This window comes from Glandiceps talaboti, chromosome 12 (assembly GCF_964340395.1).
Source record: "Glandiceps talaboti chromosome 12, keGlaTala1.1, whole genome shotgun sequence".
Lineage (NCBI taxonomy): Eukaryota > Metazoa > Hemichordata > Enteropneusta > Spengelidae > Glandiceps > Glandiceps talaboti.
The window spans coordinates 12475110-12496954 of NC_135560.1; positions in this window are offsets into that span (position 1 = coordinate 12475110).

Below are 21845 nucleotides of genomic sequence, written 5' to 3' on the forward strand. Positions count from 1 at the left end.
GGTTTCTTTTTAGTTGTTCCTTTGTTTGAGTCTCTAGGAGAGCGCGTTGATGATTGGCTTTTACTCTCACGTGACTGTTCTCTTGATGGCTGTCTGCGAGTGTCGTCTCTCGGGGTAACGCTTTCTGTCAATTCCATTATGTCCAATGCGTCCCTCTGTTCAGTAAAATCTACCAGATAATCATATCTCTCGTCTTCTGCTGGTACCAAATCAGGTTGTTCTCTCGTTGCATGCACAATGCTGTAAAGAGAAACAAGAACAAAGAAAACGTGTATTAATATGAAAATAAAGACTCCAGTCGTTCCTCATTTTACAAATGTAACAGTGGAGAGGACGTTATGCATAAACTTATGTCAAAATATAATCAACGCTTACAAAATTTGTGACAAAGTGTTGGAATTTTTATTCAAAAAGACGTGCGCTGATTGATTTATAGAATAACATTCATCTGTCTAGTCTCGGTTACCCAGACTGTCACCACTGGGGGCTCTTCTACGAGTCTTGCTTAGGACGGGCTAGTAGGCAGAGCCCCCAGCGGCGAGAGTCTGGGTAACCGAGACTTACATTCATCTTGTGAAAAAGTTTTGACTGTTTGATCAACGAATTCTGCCATGACAGAATCATTCACCCAATAGTTATCGTCTTTTGATGATTTTAGTATATTTCAGTAAGAAGAAAGGTGGGCTTATGAAATTGAAATAAAACAAGGAAACATTTGAAGTCGGCCATGTTTCTTTAATGATTACTCATTACTTACTCGTCAATAAGGTTTTCAGATTTCTGCTCGATGAAGATGAACAAAAAAAACCAACAGACGGAGGATGAAAAGAGAAAAAAAGAAACAAAGTCAACGTGTTAAAATGATAAAGTGTTATAAATATTCTGGTGATAATCTTTGACAACAGACACTTTTTAAAACAGAACCATTTTCTCACAGAAAAAAAATCACCCCCCCAAAAAACACCAAAAGTTTCAAGTGATGGTATCATCAGTAAAACAGCGCCCTCATCCAGGCTGACGAGTATGTTGATATTGTTGTGAATACACTACTCAAGAACTTACTTTTCTGTTGACCAAGTGCTTTACAACAGTTTTGTTTATGCCTACAAATAAAATCTGAGCCCTATCGATGACGAGTTCGTATACACATGGTGACCTAACAAAACGGATGAAGCGTATAAAACATTCAGTAATCTATCTGGAACTGTAATAGAATCCAGAACATAGGTTTTATGCCCACACGTCTACACTGGTTTCGAAATCTTGTATAGCCACGTCTCCTGTGAATATAAGTTCTGGGCTAATGCATAAATTATAATAATTTAATGCAGACATATATACAAGAAACGTAAAGCATATGAATACGAAAGATTCATCTAACCTTTAAAAACGCAGGCATTGATAGGTGCTGTAGATCCCTATTGGTCCTGACGATGACTGAGTGACCAGTGCTGAATAATCGTCGACAATCAGTCAATTGGTTTTCTATTCTCCGGACTTTGACGGCTTGAGCCCGGTCTACTGTACTGACCATCGCCCTCTTTCTCTTCTCAATTACTTTTACTAAATTATCACACTCGGTTGCAATCGCATGTTTTAGAAGAGCCCCATTATGCTGCAAAATACATACAAAATTGTGTTTGTTAAATACGATCATACGAACAGCCCTCAACGAGACACGGTGCTATTTCTTTTGTTTACTGTGAACCGTAGTTGTTGGTGTCCATCTACAGGAGAACACGACCATGGTGCCACCATACACATGGGTAATAATTTGCATTCGATCATTCTGCTAGTGTTTTCACATCAATTCCTTTAGCATTTCCTATTCATTATCAGCGTGTGATATTGAATGATAGTAGATATGCCTATGTAACCAACCAATAAGGACGATGGTAAACGATTCTATCTCTATCGTCCACTGTACCCTCTATCCTATCTCTACACTATCTATATCCTGATTCTATCCCAGACCACAGTTGAAAATAAGTGTGATTAGTTTCTTCTATTGAACGCCTAAAGGTAAACATGTACCTTAGCATATGAATATCAAATTGAACTATACGCAAAATTCCCGCCCAAAAGTCGGTGGCCATACACTGGTATGCTAGAGTATTCAAATCCAAAGTTATCCAAAATTATTAAACGCATACCTTTATTTTTTCGTTCAAAACCCCAAGTCTCTTCATGAAGTCATCTAGTCGAACATTATCGACTTCCAGGAATTCGAGATTCTTGATAACGTCAGCCTGAAAAAGAAATGAATAATTTAAAACAGGAATACAAAATGCCGTGAAAAGAAGACTGTTCAAAATGTATAGATGAATAGTATGGTTTATACCACATATTCCACAAATTTACTGGTTTGCATTTTGAAATTTTTATATTTTTAATTTACAGTGCCCCGTATAAATGTTCTTCCCGACTAGGAGAGATTTTCATTATGAAACGATGGCATGGCGTCTGACGACCTCCATCGGCTCACCCCTCCCTGTTGTTGCGATGGTGTGACCCAACTTGTCATACTCAACTCGCCATTAATGTGTACACAACCTACGATATTTGCTTATTACTATGGAGTTACCTGGTAATTATGAGAGACACAATGCAATGTTATTGATTTTTTGATAATAATAATATATTTCACACGTTGTGAATTAATTGTTGTTTACATCGCAATCATTTAATAATATACGATTTTATTAACGCCAAGTAAAGTAGCCAACACAGCATCATTGATGACGTAATTAACTACACTCCAAAACATCAATGAATGCCGACAGTTCAGACTAACAACGCACACACACAGTCATCTGATGTCACATTCTCATTACAGAGCTACATGCACCAATTTGAATTAATAATGCATGCTTTGGCAAATGTTGGTTTTATTTTTTAAAGCATAAATGAATGTTTCTGGATATTACAACTTCACCAATACTGCACGGGGTGTACCCTCGTGAATGCAACTTGGATGAGCAGTCAAACGAGTGTAATATCGGATAAAATCACAACCATTTCGTCAACCTTGATAAATTATAATATCTGACCTGTCCCTCTAATATTCCCAGCCCTAATAATACTGAAATCATCTTAATTTTGCCCGAGTTAAAAAAAAATAAAGACTGCATGGAAAACACACATACACACACACACACACACACACACACACACACAGATATATATATATATATATATATATATATATATATATATATATATATATATATATATATATATACATACATATGTGTGTGTGTTTTCCATATACATGTGTACATATATATATATATATATATATATATATATATATATATATATATATATATATATATATATATATATATATACGAATGTAAGTGTCTCGCTGGAGAGAACGGTGCTCGATGAAAATATTAGTAGTAGAGCATTATAGACTATATATATATATAATTATATACATTCATATATATATATATATATATATATATATATATATATATATATATATATATATATATATATATATATATATATATATATATATATTGGCCCTTGACAATAGTCTCTGATTGGACATTCAGAGTTTGTTGTTAGTTTGAATTTTATAAGCATTCAGGACAAAATGCAATTAAATTTAATGACATAGGCGTTCGATTTACTAGTCAAGCGTGGAGAAATTTGATATGAATTATAGCATAAACATGATTGAAATAGTTCATAATTGTCAGATGAGAAATAATTACTAGTCGTGTATGCCAACAGAAAAACAACCACCGAACGGGCCTTGCAGGCAAATATTGTAGAAAAAAATAACAATCCGTAGTTGAATATTTCAAATAGTAGTCGGTGGTGGGGGCATAAATAAACGATGTTTGTGATATTCCTAAGCGACGACTGTTTTGGCCGTGTTTTGATATTCATTAGATTTCTGAGTAGATAGCGCTCCTAATATGATACCCATCCTTCTATTTTACATAATTGGCTCTTATGGCTTATAATGAATAAATTATCAAAAAAATTAATAACAAATCCACAGAGGATGTCACGTGACAAATATTGTCGTGGTGATTGTTATATCACATTATCTTATCTCATCATGTTAGAGGGCGTTTGTCCCAGAAGTGACTTTCAAAATAAAAATGAGGGATACTTTTTGTGGAATCATCTACACAACGCGTGTATTTATCTTTAGTAATCAATACCACAGGTCGTTGTAGGTTGTCATTTTATATCGAACAACACAACACAACACCTTTCAAGTATTCAATAGTCCATTGTTTGCATTGAAATGTTACCTTGCTGACCTGTTTATAACATAAAATGGCGGTGACTGGAGACTCTCGGTTTATTTATACAGATATCACAAAAACTAATGAAAATTTTCGCGACGTGACGGTGTACAACCTATGTAAATCTCACTGGCCGTGTTGGTATTGCCAGCTTATAATGACCACGACAAATTGTGTTAACCCCTGTCATTAGCGACTACAAGATATAGGCGTGGACACGAGAAGAGATCAATATTTGAAATTACTCTCAGACCGACACAATACTGCATTGAAGTCTTGAAAAACTAGTCTGTTACGTTAAAACGTTTAACAACATTCTCGACTTATCGTTCGATATAAAATTGAACTGAAAGGCAGCTTGAGTTACATCTTTCCTCTTTCGGATTTTTAATTAGTTTATAATCTCTCCTTTTTCAATCTACAGCATATTCGATAATTCAGGAATGCGTTTAAAATTACTTTAAAAAACAACAAGCGTCGAAGCCTGTAAATTTTTGCATCCAAAACGCAATGGTTATCCACCATTTCAAGTTTGAATGGGTATTAGCTTACAGACAAGTAACAGAATTAGTGCTCCTGGCCGATCAACTTTATCATGGCGACTCTACAATGCCAATGGACCGTATACACTGTACACAGACGCAAAATAATCTACTCTGTGTATAGTACTCAGTGTACAACAATAAATATTTTACGGAGTGTCGTGAAATAGTTTCTGTTGCGGTTTCAATGGACGAGAGGTGAAAAGAATCGTTCAGCATACAAAAGGAGTCATTAATACTTCAGTCTAAAAACAGGAAATTTCGTATGCGAGACAACGTCTGACTTTTACTGTGTTCAAATTGGAATGTTTTCTATAGAACTTGAATGCTATCGAGCGCAATAGTCAAATTCGTTCATTCATTTGTATAAATTGGAAAGTGGAGACGTGTAATTTACGACAACCTGTAAAGAGGAGAACAACAGGGTATTGTTGTATGGGTATCTAATTAAGAGATGTTTCTACAAAGCACGGAGACACTCTGACAGTAGAAAGGGTCCCTTTTAATCTCCACGGAGTAGTTACATTTATATTGAACGTAACAGCCATGTTTTGATTTTGTAATAGGTAAAATCTGATTGACCAGAATCAAACGTCTTTTTTTTTATTAGCCCTGGACGAGGTTTACGAATACAAATTATTTACGATGCTATATATGTCAGCTGGGGACATGTAAGCCTCTGTTGTTAGTAACGTGTGGGGTTCAACACTTTGACTACGGAAGCAATTGCTTAAAACGTAATGGCGCTTAGCAACCTCAACATATAATCAAAACAATGCCCTATACAGTTCCCGTACCACTTAGGGTCAATATTTATTTTTTTTATCTCAGAGGTCAAAAACCAGGAGCCCAACACGCATGTGAGAACTAATTTCAACCATAACTCTTTCCATAGGCAAAAATCCACCTGCATGTGCGATGAATTTTTAAGAGCGGTAAAGTAGGTCCGTTATTTGTGATCAATATTCTTGGCCTTTAAAGGACCACACACTGACGTACTTGTGTGTTACCTGTCCAATTTTAGCCATTACAAACGTAAGTACTTTAAACCATAATTGCCGACAATAATATCTATCGACTTAACCTGTAGAAATAACGATCGGTGCTATTTACGAGTACTGGACATTTAATATAGATGTTTTAAAGTCCGGTTCGTAGTGTGTGTCTACCCCGCTGTAGTATTGTGAGGGCACAACCGATGATATATTAGAGTTGACACTAAACCTACCACTTGCTATAGATCAGTACGTCGCCAGATACACAGCTACGCCGTCTCAGTGTAATGGGTGTTTGAGGAGATCATTATTTAGGCGTGAGCCTACCTGATTTACTATATGCGTCTTACATAAATAATTCACGGCCCGTCTACCTACACCGTGGGTTCCAAAGTTTACACAGGTTAGAACACAATACAATCAAGTTGGTATAGGATCTACGCAAGGTCATAGTGTTGAAGCTATACAATGAAATGCAATTATAGACATGCAAAACATTCTTTGACTCTGGCTTATTTCACTGAACACTCACCTTTCTTTCACGATACGGTTTGGTGCTGATATAAGTAAACGCACTGTGTGCCCCGTCTCTGTTCATAGATTGATTTTTCTGCGTCTCTCCTCTATCACCGCGACTCCTCGCATGGGCACTTCTAGATCCCTTCATGTTTAAAAAAAAATCACCGTTGAAATAAGCAATACGTTTGTACACGACTCGTCTGTGTACAATATGTCTTGGCCCAGGTATCGCACTCGTGTGACGTTTCCAACTAAAGGAATCTGATTGGTCGACGGTTGGTTAGTCAATAAAGAACCGTATAGTATACCTTTACAATGAATGCAGACAGTGGCTTTTATTTGCAATTGGTCACTTTCCGATGTCACGACCTTACAGTCTGTACCCTCAAGGTTTTTTTGTCCAAAATATACTTTCGGAATTATAGAACAAGAATACTAGTGTTTGCTATGTTCGAGTTGAATATGTCAGTTTCTGTGACTATGACTTCTGACTTCAGTGATACAGTGATAGGAACTGTGCGAACATCAGGGCGAGAGAACTTAAAAGCTTTATGTTGTAAGTGTCCCTACGTGTTCAAACACATGAATAGAAGAAGTCCACAAATAGTTTTTTTATCGGTGTATTTATTATCTACCCGGATGTGATGTATATATAGAGAAACAAGCTTCAAGGGCTTCTTATGAAACGTATAATTGACAAGTGGGATACGGATAGTGCAACGTTCAAACATTGAAAACATGTGAGAGAGAGAGAGAGAGAGAGAGAGAGAGAGAGAGAGAGAGAGAGAGAGAGAGAGAGAGAGAGAGAGAGAGCGAGAGCGAGAGAGAGAGAGAGAGAGAGAGAGAGAGAGAGAGAGAGAGAGAGAGAGAGAGAGAGAGAGAGAGAGAGAGAGAGAGAGAGAGAGAGAGAGAGAGAGAGAGAGAGAGAGAGAGAGAGCATACGCATAGTTGGAAGGAATAAAGCTGTGTTAGACATTGTATATATTACTGTTACCAGTTGCTTAGTAAGAATTTGGACACTGTCATGTCAAGTAGCTTGTCACGGGTAAATGATTTAAAAAAACAAAGCGGGGTCGAATGACGTCATCAAAGATCATTGAACAACCTTTACAAGCACACGGAGGCTTGTTTTATTGTGTATTACTCTCTTCATAGGCGTCACAGTTATGTTATATCAGTTCCATCTCTGAGTCAATACATATGAAATATTGGTAAAAACTTTGTTCAGATTTCACCACATTTTCAATAAATGTTTGTTTTGATGAAAACTTTAATGTGTTCACATTTATGACCAATACTTGTTATAGGTTATTCTTTTCAAACGCACACACTGGGCCCATATTTTCATGATTTTTCATATCTCTAATATTCCGCGTTTTGATATTATGTACAACATATTATATACGGCAACACATAGCGTTATTACTCACAGCACAGACAATGAACGCACTGTAATTAAATCAGCCGCTATATCATGTATATCGTTGTACACCCAATACTGCATAAGCCACCTGGGGTCAAAGGTCATTTAGTATGATTATAAACCACCTTTTTATCTATATATTTCCATCATGATAAATGCAATAGCTGTCACGGTGATTTATCTGTGCTCTTCAAAAATATATATGAGAATAATATCCGATGTTTTAAAATGTTAGATTGGAATCGGTGAGTAATGTAACACTATATAACTCCCATTGCGAGAAGAAGAAAAAAAATGCGTGGAAGGTGCTGTAGCGTTTTCTTTTTTCTTCAAAATTGAGATAAAATTTTGGTGCGAAAAAAATAGAGGCGCAGACTACAGCAAGTTGTTTCTCTACATTACACGGCTTTTTTGCGCAGCCTTCAATGCGTTGTAAGCTGCATTGAAAAGCTAGGTTGAAAGCCGTGAAAACAGGCTCTGTGTTTACTTGGTCCCTAGGCGTTGCTATGGTAGCGAGTCAAAACACTCATCATTTCCTCTTCTTTGATGATTAACCTGATTTGGGGTTTGACCTTTGAACCTCAAACTCAAAGACAGAATGAATTGAATGCCTGGGTATTTAGAAATCGAATATCGATTTGTAGACTTACATAGTGACGAAATTTAATCTGCAAACCCATTACAATTTGAAAAAGGAAGCTAAAAATATAAATTGATCTAGGACGATGTATTGATGTCGTAATATAAGGAGTGTCTGGGATCCCGATCGGATCAAACTTACATTTCATATTGTAATATTTAATAAAAACTCGATTTTTTCCCCGGCTCCTCCCTGGCCTGGCAGCTCACTACACGCAGTGCTTTCCTCTTTGCCGCCGTTATCGATATGTCTGTCTGAATCTGCAATTGGGTTTCTTCGTCTGACTGAACATTTCCTTCTCAATTATTTTTTCTCCCTCTCTCTTGTCAGCTACAGAAACCAATGAATACATATGCCACGACTCTCATGCATGCACACAGACGACCATTTCACTCTATATATGGCATCAACAAAACGGATACGACATAAAAGGCATAAAGGTTGATATTCGCTCTCTGTGTTATATACAACATATTATTATGCACCACTCTAAAGAACAGCATGGCTTGCTGAAAGACTAGCCGCCATGATGTGTATCCATGGTAACCGAGCATCCGCTCGAGACACTGTCTCACTAAACGAACCATAATATTGACTGTGTAGTTCAACAGCACTTACGGCCTTTGTGTACCTTTTATTACTTAATAACCAGCTCACGCCATCTGACGGAAATCATAGTTGAAAGGAAGTCATATTTTATGTCTTTGTTGATAAAAATCACACCGTATGCTTGATGTATTTGCACATGAAGAGAATAGAATTTTATAGCGCTTGACTCGATTTATAATTAATGTCTGGGAAAAAAGTAATTAGTTTCCAGTTGTGTGTAAATACAGTATATATTTACATTAAAAGTCGTAGACCCTAAATACTGTAAAAAATTAATACTTTCGATTATTGAGCATTTTATTTCATTCTTTGCTGTGAGAAAATGGATGAGACAGACAGTAAGTGGACCTATATTGAGTATTACGAATGTATTTCAAAATATCAAAATATTTTTAATGTAGCTGTGTTTGGGCGTTGAGGGCAGTATACTTCAACTACGTCATTTGTATGTATGTATGTATGTATGTTTGTATGTATGTATGTATGTATGTATGTATGTATGTATGTATGTATGTATGTATGTATACACATGCGTGTGTGTATGTATGTATGTGTGTGTATGTGTGTGTGTGTGTGTGTGGGGGGGGGTACAACATGGACATTTCTGTTGCAAGCACTCATTACTACTGAGAGATTTATGGTATAGCTTTCATCTGTACATTTCGTGAGTAATTCACTAACAAATGACTTCACTGACTCTTTTGTGTTTAGGTAATTGTAATCATAATATGATTTCATGTGCAATTCGTGTCAGGGCTCTTAATGGAATGATCACAGCTATATATATAGGTAGTGATAAAAGATCGGACAGTGCAACACCTGATCTACTTCTACCACTGCAAACATAATGTCGCGATTAAAGTAATTGTTATTTACTCTACCCCAGATATAGAAGCTTAAATAAATATAACGTTTAAAAAGTAACGGGATTATGTTTGACCACACAGACATGTCTACGTGACAAATCAACCTTTGAGTCAATTTTACAGTTCAGCAGTTTCATAAAACACTTCGATTAAATTTGTCACAGCGACCGCCACATTACAGGATCGCCGTAATGTCGTCACACGTATTACCTAGCAGTGACCTGTCTGTGACCTCTGTACAACGTCTGGTTTAGGAAATCAGTACAATCGCATAATTGAAACAAAAAAAATGAATTTCGTTGTTGGACAAAAAGACAGAATTCTTGAATTCTGTGTATTTACTACAGTGATGTACTTTATGTATACCAACCAACTTATCTGAAAAAAAGTATATAATGTATATACATTAACCATCTCTTTATTTTCTCAAAAAGTCTCAAAAAGTCAAATTTACAAGGTGAACAAACTCTCAAATAACACAAAGAGATCATGCTTCAAATAGAAAAATAGTGGTCGATTTTACGAAAATACAAAATGAACTGCCCTCAACGATGACGAATGGTCATTGACACTCCCCCTCCCTTTCCCCGACAGAAGCGTCGTTTATAGAAAATTGCATCTTACCAGCCATGATTCAAACGAAGAAATTTTATTTATCATGAGTGATTTTACAAAAAAAAACAGAGTCACGTAATTTTATACAACGAAAATACCATCATCTGGAACGGAGTGTCGTCGGCACCGACAATTACATTCTCGCAAAAAAACACAAAAAAAAACCAACCCTAAAACAGAACGTTACTGTTATTTCTTCCACGACACTGTGTTTTTGGACGGTGACTTAAAAGTGGCGACAATTACAGAAATTTCGCCATTGTTCAACAATAAATCTTACTCCTTGCTACACTTCCATTACCATTGACATGAGATACAATTATCTTAGCATATTGCTAGACTGTAAATTAATATTAAGAAACAATATTTCACATAAGATTTTTTGTCGTTGCAGACACTAATGTTAGTATAGTATTGTCAAGCTAGGCAACGTTATGGTTTTCATTGCAATCTGAAGAACTGTTAGATTAATTTTCATAGTTGGGTCATTTTCCAATTGTAAATGTTAATCAGGTTAATTGCGGGATAAACTCCGAATCGTTTAAATTCTAGATTTCTAGGAACACATAAACAACTAGATAGAATATGACAATAAAAACCCATACATTTTCCAATTTATGACGATCAAGTATAATTCTATAGACTGAGACCGAAGCCTCGGAGTGGTCGTTGGTGGCGTTGTTGTTACTACTCATGCGCTAAACAGATTTGTAATTAAAAAGGAGTACACTCAGCGATGCACCATTTAGTCTAACAACAAATATACAACGCAGAAATGTATTAACAGATGTAATGTTCCGTCTCGAGCTCGTCGCGCAATTTGTGGAAAAAAATATTTGGACATATTACATTTACAGACAAATTTGTAAAAACCGTTTTTTTATGAATTGACAAATCACACATGATTGTAAGAGTTATCTTGCATCCTGACTAATGTTCAAATTTGCATAAAATAAGTACAGATGTGTGTTCGTACATTCATAAAACTTGATTTGTCCACAAAACTTATCAGCAGGTTGTTTATACTGCGCGCGTAAAAATGATATGCAATCATCAGTTCAGCTGTAGTACGAGTCAATATCTATCTCGTAAATGCTGTAACATCTTTGGTACATTATACACTATATATATGAATCAGTGAAACATGAAAACATCGAAAATTTAAAATAAATATGCAAATTGAGTGTTTAATTATATGCAATGAATTCAAGTAATGATCTATTTCTTTCCCCCACTCCGTCCAGTTGTCATCGCCTTTCGTTTTTTGTTTGTAGTTTTCGCCGCCCTCCCTTTCTTGTTTACTTTTGCTCCTTTCTTTAATTTACTCCCATCATCATCTTTCTCTTTCTCCCCCTCCTCCACCTCCTGTTTTTCTTCTACTTTGTCTTCTTTCTCTTCATGTACATTCCCCTCTTTCTCTTTATTCCCCTCCACGACACCTGTCGTCCTCTCGTCACTCCCGTTTGCTCCTTCTTCTCTTTCTTCTCCTCCGTCTGCTTCCCCCGTTTCTCCTTCTCCATCTTCAAGCTTATTTTTCTCTCCGTCCTCATTCACACCCTCCTCTTTATTTTCCTCTTTCTCCTTATTCTCGCCTTCCCCTTTATTTTCTTCCTCCTTTTTGTCTCCATCTTCCTCTTCCTCTCCCTCCTCCTCTTCGTCCTCCACCTCTTCAAGGTCAAGTTGTTCACATTGTTCTTTGGCACTGGCTGTATCTAATTTGTATCGGATCTTTTCATCCTCGCATGGTGTCAGTTCAGGGTGCGATTCTCGCGCATCGTCGATACTGCAATGAGATAAAGATAAACGTAGGTGAAAATTCAAAACAATAATAACTTCATATTCCATTAAATCGAAGTGTTTCTTTTAATTGAATTGGGGATTGGAGATAATTGTTTTCCCAACACGTTTAGTACACCCATAATGTTTATGAATATCATATTAAGACAGACAGACAGACAGACAGGCAGACAGACAGACAGACAGACAGACAGACAGACAGACAGACAGACAGACAGACAGACAGATAAATAGATTGATATATATAGATAGATAGATAGATAGATAGATAGATAGATAGATAGATAGATAGATAGATAGATAGATAGATAGATAGATAGATAGATAGATAGATAGATAGATAGATAGATAGATAGATAGATAGATAGATAGATAGATAGATAGATAGATAGATAGATAGATAGATAGAAATATTTGTGGAGAGATAAGTAAGGGCTCTGACAAATATTATACTAAACTCACATGAGACGAAACAGTAACAGTGTCACTCACCTTTTATTGATTATTTCCACTCTCTGTAGACAGAATAAATAATATAAATATTTATTGTTGATTTTTCCGATATTGAACTTTACACTGCCAGGTGACAGGGGACATATGTATCAATATATACAAATTACGCTGTTTCATGCCATACTAAAATCAACAAATTATTCGATTCCCTTTAATATATTTTCACACCTAAAACACTACAATTTGTAAAGTATACGTGTTTCGCTGCACAAGTTAAATAATTGTGTGTATTTATACATAATAAATGGCCGCCAATTGAAATGATTTCGAACGGGCGACACCCACATGGTTAATGAAATGTAGCAACTCAATTAATCCACTTTATAATGACAAATTAATCCGAGGTAGATTAATATACGGGTGCCAAAGTCGCAGTCTCATCGTCCGGCCGTATGAGGGCGTTATACGTAATGAAAGTAGTAGAACCAACGAAACAAGGAGACATAGCCGCTGTTGTTTCTATTTTTTAATGAATAAATGCGATATGGTGTAAGATAATGGTACAATATAGTATACAACAAATCGGATGATTAGTTATTGAATGTTAGTCTTTCCATTGGTCTGTAAATATACGACATTCGTTCCACGCTATCATCTATCACTCATAGTACAGTCTTTTAATTCTTTTTCTAATTTCTATTACTCCTACGACAGTTGACTTACCGAATTCAGAGTGATTTGAGGCAATCTCTCCAGATCTCTATTAGTGCGCACAATAACTGCCCTATCCTTGGATGAAGACTTTTGACAAGTACGCATCTGAGTTTGTAAGGCACGGAGTTTGTCTTGTTGAGCTTTGTCCACCTTACCCATCATCACTTTCTTTCTTCTCTCGACGATTAAAATCAATGCATCGCAATCTTTGATTATCGTGTTTTTCATCTGTACAGCATTCACCTACATTAAAAGTGACAATGTACTTTAGTGGTTCCTTGACTGTGGCAAAGTGGCAAGTTGCACTCATTCGTCAATTATTCGAGTAGAACTGAGCGGAACGTATAATGAACACCAGGCGTCAAATACTGTATAGACTCCGAGGCAGGGAAATCGGTGTAAAGTTAAAGGCAAACATACCATTTGTACGTGTACAAGATCAACTTAACGTCACTTGATATCGAGGTTAAGACAACGACTTGTTGCCGGTTTTCTCACAAATATAGGCTTAACTTTGCACGTATATTGTAGATATTGCTTGATTGTAGTGATATGTGATAATTATAAAATACTTCCCAGCCCATCGGACTTGTATGTCACCTCCACCAAAAACTCGATAGAGTGCATATTCAATGATACTAAATTCTTATCGAAATTATATGATTACCTTAGTTTTCTCTCCAATCACATTCAGTTTCCTCAGTAACTCATCCATCTGCTCGTTTTCATGTTCTAGGTCTTCCAGGTTTTTGTAGATTTCAGCCTAAGAATTTATGAAAACATCCATTTGGCAATAATAACGAGTCGATTGTATCTATTTACTGTTTTTTTTTTGTCAATATGGCTATGTACATATACCACACACGTGTATGAAAAGTTAAACAGTTGAAAAACACATCAAGTATTTCGGTTCTTATATGTTTTTTATATTTTAATTTTTTAATAACATTTTTTATAACATGATTGCCATGATTTGTTCATTTTTTCTTGACGCTACGATCCCAGTATTGCCCTTTGCTAAGCTGCCCGTGCCTTTTGCTAGCTGTCCTATGACATGCCCTTTGCTAATAATATAAGATATCTCATGTATTGTGCTAAGATATCCCATGCACTGTGCTAAGATATCCCATGCACTGTGCTAAGATATCCCATGTTGTACTTGTTCCTGTCAGCCAACAGACTGTCAGCCAATAACCGTAAAGAAAATAATTTATTCAGAAAGCCATTTAGAAGCAACTATTAAAAACTATTAAAGCGGTACACCTTACAATTAACGTGATGACGTCACAATAATGAGTACGCTTATTCAAATATATCCCTATTCTTTCAATGTTTCTTACCAAAATAACACCCCAACCCCTTCCGTCTTAAATATCATTTCTGGAATATGCACCAATAAAAACATATTGCCCATCTTCATCATCATATTGTACATTTCACAAAGGCAATGACAACGTGTATCACAATATGGCTTCGTCACACTTCAAGAATTTACAACCGAATGGTTAATTATATTAAAATAGTTCAAATCATTAAAATGTTTAGCAAAGAATAAGAGATGACAACCGAACTGATCAATACATATCTATGGAGGTTACAAGTATCTACTTAACTATAATCAATATTAAAACATGGTCAGAGTACAATTTAATAATTAAACTGACAACTAGTAAATTAAGGTCATTCTGTTATATGCGTGACCTTATCTGACCTCATTTGATAATAACACGCTGACAATTATGAAACGATTTTTTTCCTTTTCCAGTTACTATGACAACGAATTAATACTTCATAAATATTTGCATAATCAATACTTTTGAGTTGTATTATATTGGGGAGCACAGGAGCCAGATGTCGCGTATCTGTCGTATTGGGGTCAAGGGTCAAGGAGAGCTTATATTTCGCACTAATTAGCTAGTATCGTTAATGTTGGAGACATCGCATGTGTAACACAACCCTCACAACAATGAAATGGCCGTCGTTAAGAATAACTTCCAATGCGTAAACAGTTTTTATGGTATTAGGCCTAAATATATATTTCATAAATGTAAAATTTCAGGAAAAAAATATCCGAAGCAACAATTTATTATAATTTTTATCATTTTAGTTACTTACTTTATTTTCCTTATATTTTGTTTGTTCTTCGTCATCCTGCCCCGAGTCATTCTTTCGCTTGTTTTTGTTTTTCCCTTGATGAATGACACCTGTGTTGCATGTAGGACAGTGAAATTCCTCCGAGTTTGCTTTCTTGTTCCTCTTCTTGATATCCTCCGCACAGTCGTAGCACAACGGATGTTCACATGTCATTTCTACGGGACTATTGAACGAATCCCCGCAGTGAACGCACGAACACCCGTCGCCTGTCGAGTTGGACATATTCGATATTTACAAGACAGATATTAATACAGGCTTTAGTATCTCCCACTGGTGATAATAACAGTTTAAATTTGTTGCAATATCAACAAGGTAAGAGAAAAAGCTGTTCGATATCGCCAAGTTTTTCCCAGTTATGTTGCTGGGGGAAAAACGCGACCCAGTTACTATGCCAATTCCGGGGACCACACGATGGAACACGCCACTAATAACATATACATATGTGATATAATAATTAATATGATATTGATATAATATACACGAAAGTGTACCTTTTCCAACAATACAATATATGTGTATTGATAAACAGGTTGTCAAGGGAACAATCGAAGGGGAATTTAATTTTGTTATATTTTTCAGGGACGCATGTGTTCATGTAAATTATGTCCCAAGATAGAATTAGTTGTGCACCCCCGTGTAGAGCCTCCGAATACAATGACATTATTAGCGTGATGTTGAATTCAAAACGAAAGAAATTGTAAGCTAGACTCATGTCGGTGTTCTTGGTGAATACAATGTACCAAAATACGATTGGGCACATCAACCTGGGAGGTTATGTGTTTTGGTGAACATCTCATAAATTTACACCAAATATTACATATCATCTTATTTATCTTTGAAATCGAGCTTAGTCGACGATTTTAATTGAGTAGTAGGAATTTGTTGCGTTTCCTGACTTTGTTAATTAATTCATTTCTGGCAGGGCAATCCTGTAATAAACATGTGATTGTAAATTTATGTGTGTAAATTAAAATAATGTCATACTTATCAAGAACACTGCTTCATCTGGTGACTAGTTCTATCAAGCGTAACAACAACAACAACAACAACAACAACAACAACAACAACAACATCATCATCATCATCATCATCGTCATCATCATCATCACCATCATCATCATCATCATCATCATCATCATCATCATCATCATCATCATCATCATCATCATCATCATCATCATCACCACCATCATCATCATCATCATCATCATCATCATCATCATCATCATCATCATCATCATCATCATCATCATCATCATGACATAACTTCTGGTTACAAGGCTTACACGTAAATTATTTTAGCCATGATATACACAGACGTTATTTGCATTTATGGTACATAAACATAAACATCGCAACAAGTATAAATTCAAATATAATATAATATAATTATTAAAAAAAATTAAACCCTACAGTGAATAGTGTTTCGCATATAGCATAGATTGGTTTGACATACATATCGGCTATTTTTAATTATGTGGTTGGAAAAATACAGCATCTTAATATATATTGGAAGGACAAAACTTAATCGAACAACAAATGAGGACAGAATGAGCTAGAGAGTAGCAAAAAACATCCTTGGCGATTACACATACGAACGTCATAGACTCCCCTCCCCCCACGGTGCCGTAAAAGAGTCTGTAGTTAAAGGTTTTGCGACGATGGTTATAGACCCAACCATCGCTAAGCTATTCTATGCTGTCATCAGAATATCCCTCCTCGTCTTCTCTTTGTAGTTCTTCCGCCCCTTCAGTTCTTTCATCCCCTCTTCCGTCTCCACTTTCAACGCCGTCAACTCGTTCTCTCTCCTCCTTCTCCCCCTTCTCCTTCTCCTTCTCTTCCTCCTCCTCCCCCTCCTCCTCCTCCTCCTTAACGACCTGTCTTCCACTTTCTTCCCCGCGCTTCTTCTCTTCAACATGTGTAAGGTCGAGCTTATAAACCTGTTTTCTGACATTGGTTGTATCCAGTTTGAACCGGAATTTAGCGTCGTCGACCGGTTCTAATTTAGTGTGTGATTTCTGTGCGTCAACGATTCTGCAAATTCAATGACCCAAGAGTTGATAAATAAACACTGGCATTTGTTGAAATACCTTTCAAAAGTTACATATTAAATGCATCCAACAACGTATTTGTAGATTTGCCATTATACATGCGAAATGTTGTTTTCCTAGCTTCATGCGATCCAATAACTGTATCGCTAACTATCTTATATCCAATCAGATCGAACGTATAGTCTCAGGCTTTCGATATATTTGATATCATGCAAACATCAAATTGAACTACCCATGGACGATAATTCTAGCTGATAAGTAAGTGAACCACCCAAGTGGACACAAATTGTATCTTATTATTGAGTGAACCCCATAAGTGGACGATATTCCTCATCACTATTTTCTGCCGCAATGTTGCATCCGGGGTCTAAAAGTATCACAAGTATACGCATTGCACTGGGGATAACTATGGGATATATGATAATATATCAATTATCTATGGGATAATTGATGAGAAGTACTCACCTTTGTCGCATGGAGTCCACTTTCTGTGGAGAGAAGAAATAACAAACTATGAGAAATCAGTGTATTATTTATTATACATCATTTATAAAACCTTATGACCCAAAATGTTGTCTCGGTTCACGTCGTCTATAGTTGCCGGTCCACTAGCTAAAAGTAAAAGTAATTTCCTGGAAATCAGACTGCATTTCTCTTTAAGTTTTGCTATTTTATTTCCAAATTATCCCGAACTATTTTGTGACATCCATTATCTGCATTAGCAACACACAACATCGCGCACCAATTCACAAAATGGCCATTATCATTATACTCAGACTCGGAATGGTGCAGAAAACAACGAACCGTGTTGCACATTTGCCTCTTACAGATGCAAACAATTCAATTCACATTACTTCAAATGACCTAATTATCAAACATAGAAATATTTGTTTCCTAGAATTATCATATCAGTTACAACCTTTTCAGATCTTTCATCGTCGTGCCTTTACCTAATCCTCGTAACCATGGTAACTTACCGAGTTCAAGTTGACCTGGGTCAAATTCTGCATTTCTCTATTGGTACTAACTATGATTTCATGATCTTTGCTAATACGTGTTTGACACATGCGTATTTGAGTTTGCATAGCACGAAGCTTCTCCTGTTTGGTTTTGTCCACTTTGTGTAACATCAAAGTCTTTCTTCTTTCGATGGTTGTGATTAGAGCGTCACACTCTTTATTGATTTTGTTTTTCAACTTTGCAGAGTGTACCTGGATGAAGGAGAAAATCACGTGATATCTAAATGATTTTGTCATGAGTTTTCAGGGACCGAATTTATTGGGCGGGGGGGGGGTGACTGGAATAGTAATAAGAGGATTCGATAGGCTTCGTATGATGCATACTATACGTTGTACTTTGGATATACATATTAGTTCATGGCAGAAGTTGAAAACTTTGAACCCAAGACATTGTGTTATGAAAGGAACCCCTAGTAATCATATAATACACTGTATAAAGGAATAGCCACTTTGGTATTGAACACGTCCCTTGATTTCAACTCAAATATTGGTTGACATGGTAACAATTAAGACATCATTTTTCAAAGTGAAATCTATGCAAATTTCGATAATTAAATCAAATATCCAACTAAATGATCTTGTTTTTGTGTTTCCTGTTGATGTATTCGTCTGATAGGGATAAGTATGTTTTATAAAATAAATTTCTAGAGTTTGAAATAAAAAAAAACAAGAATTGTTACCTTTGTATTCTCTATATTGACGTTTAAAGTTCTTACTAACGCCTCCACGTCCTTTTGTTGGTATTCTAAGTCTTCCAGATTTTCTTTGATTTCCTTCTAAAGGATAAAGAAAGACATAATAAAAGCCTTAGGTGTCTGAGAACGTCGTTGTTATGTATAACACTCGTTTTCGGTGACAAATGTCATGGATGTTTGAGTATCTGTGCATGGGGTTCTCACTTAGCCAGTAAAGTCGACTCTAACATGAAAAAAACCCCAAATATGAACAGTTAATGTCAACTCTGCGTCTGGTTAAATTTAGGTCAGATACAATGGGGTGTTTAGAGTCGAATTATCTTTCGTGTCTGACCCAAAATTCCATTTGATTACATAAGTGTATTTAGTTTCCGAGATAAAGAGAGTTCCAGGGTTAAAGTTCGGGGTTTCTGTTAAATGATTCGAACACATGAAGGCTATGCTAATGTTGGATGACTTTGGTATGTGACTGTCAGGTACAATAATTCAGTGTGAATGGGTCCCACATCTAGCTTTAAATTTATTAGTTTTACTTCTTTGTGTCGCCTCAGAGTGAAATTCACACTGAACATGGTGTGTCTTATGGGAACCAAACATTATTATTGTACGTACAAAGAAGGATCTCACAGGACTTGAACTTACCACTAGATGTAATAATTTAGAAGTTGGAAGTTTTGAACCTGTGTTCACTTAGAATTTGACGTTGGAGAGCACCCCAACGTCAGTGCTTTGACATTCTGTCCTTGTCGTCTACTCGTTTTTCTGGGTTATTTTGTGCAACGTATAGATAAAATGGTGCAAACTGTCATATTCGGGGAAAAAAGACACACTATAATTTGATTTCGTCTTGAATTATCACATTCTCACAAGTCAGAGCACATAATTGCTGTTGAAGCAACGAAGCACCTCTCGGCGGTGAGTATTGGACGGTGCCGTAAAAGAGGCTGTGGTTTATGACGATGGAATTTTATATCGGGGCTTTTGATATCATTTGAATTCAATACAGCTGTCGTGCCTTTACATATTACCGCGCCAATGTGTAAAGACACGACACAACTTTAAAATACCCTTGATTAAGTTGTACGCCTGTCAATGTGTTATGGTATTCCAACCTTAGTTTACAGCAGTCAAAAACTAATATATAAGATCTGTAAAATAGTTGTATTTGCACAACCGTTTGAAATACACCAATAGATCATATACACTTTGATCCCTAACCACTTTAGCATTTCTTGGTTTGATATATGGTGTATATATTTGTTTGGTCCAGCAATGGGACTATTCTTACAGACGTGGATTAGTTGACTCGGTTGCACCTGATAAGGAATGAGGCCAGATTGAAATTTAAGAAAGTTGCCTGTTTAGAATAATGCCACTAAACTGTATCTAAACTCGTAGACAGTTGATGTTTTCGGTATCTAAGTCAAACCTCCACTAAGGCTTGGACACGTTTTGTAGAACCATAGTTGATATAGGATCAACCCAACACTATGGTTTGGTACCTACCTTGTTATACCTGTATTCATCTTGAGAGCTTTTGCCCTCATCATCATTTGGCTTATGTCTATTCCTTCGTTGATGAATAACACCAATGTTGCATTTAGGACAGCGGAATTCGTCTGAACCGTAACTCTCATTATTCTTTTTAACTTCCTCTTCGCACGTTAAACATAGCGGGTGATCACACGTCAATTCAACGGGTGCCAAGAACGAATTGACGCAGTGAACGCACTGACTGCTGCCTCTTGTCAACTTAGACATCTTCGGTCTTACAAGGATTAAAAAAAACTTCAGAAACCTTCAGAGTGTGAAGATAATTTTTGAGAAGTGAGCTAAAATAGCGTGAGTAGAAAGTTTTAGTATAACTTCCAACGGCAAAAGTTGCAGTGGTACGACGTGCGAGATTGTTGATCTTTCAAAGTCCACGCGATCTGGTTACTATCATCAATTCCGGGGGACTACATCATTACTCTTCATGTTGGGGGAAATAATGATAGTATATTTTATGAATCGATTACTAATGTTCATATGTCTACAAGTCGTCGTCAAGACATTGGATTATGATTTCCCCAAAATATGTAAACTAGTGAGAAAGTCATTATATACAGTAATTATAGTTGATTGACTGTGGGAATGACCCCCGGGTAACTTACCTAACTACATGCTAATACAACGTGATTGACGTTCCAAGACTGGTTGAGTTATGCCAATGTAAACAGGCTAAATCTCCTTATTATATTTTGCACTCCGTTCTGTATTTGCCTTTTTTCGATACATTTTGAAGGAGACACAGTCCTAAATGAGCTTGTCGGGGAGGGAACGTGGTATTTGGAAGTTTAAATCCTCATCAAATTTCAATAGCGAAATCAAAAGTGAGTTGCAATAGTTAAAGGAACCACCTCTTCACAACTCATTGCAGGATTTTGGAACATTACTCATTATTGTCTACAGCAAATTAATTTGAATTGAGTTTTATGTAAGT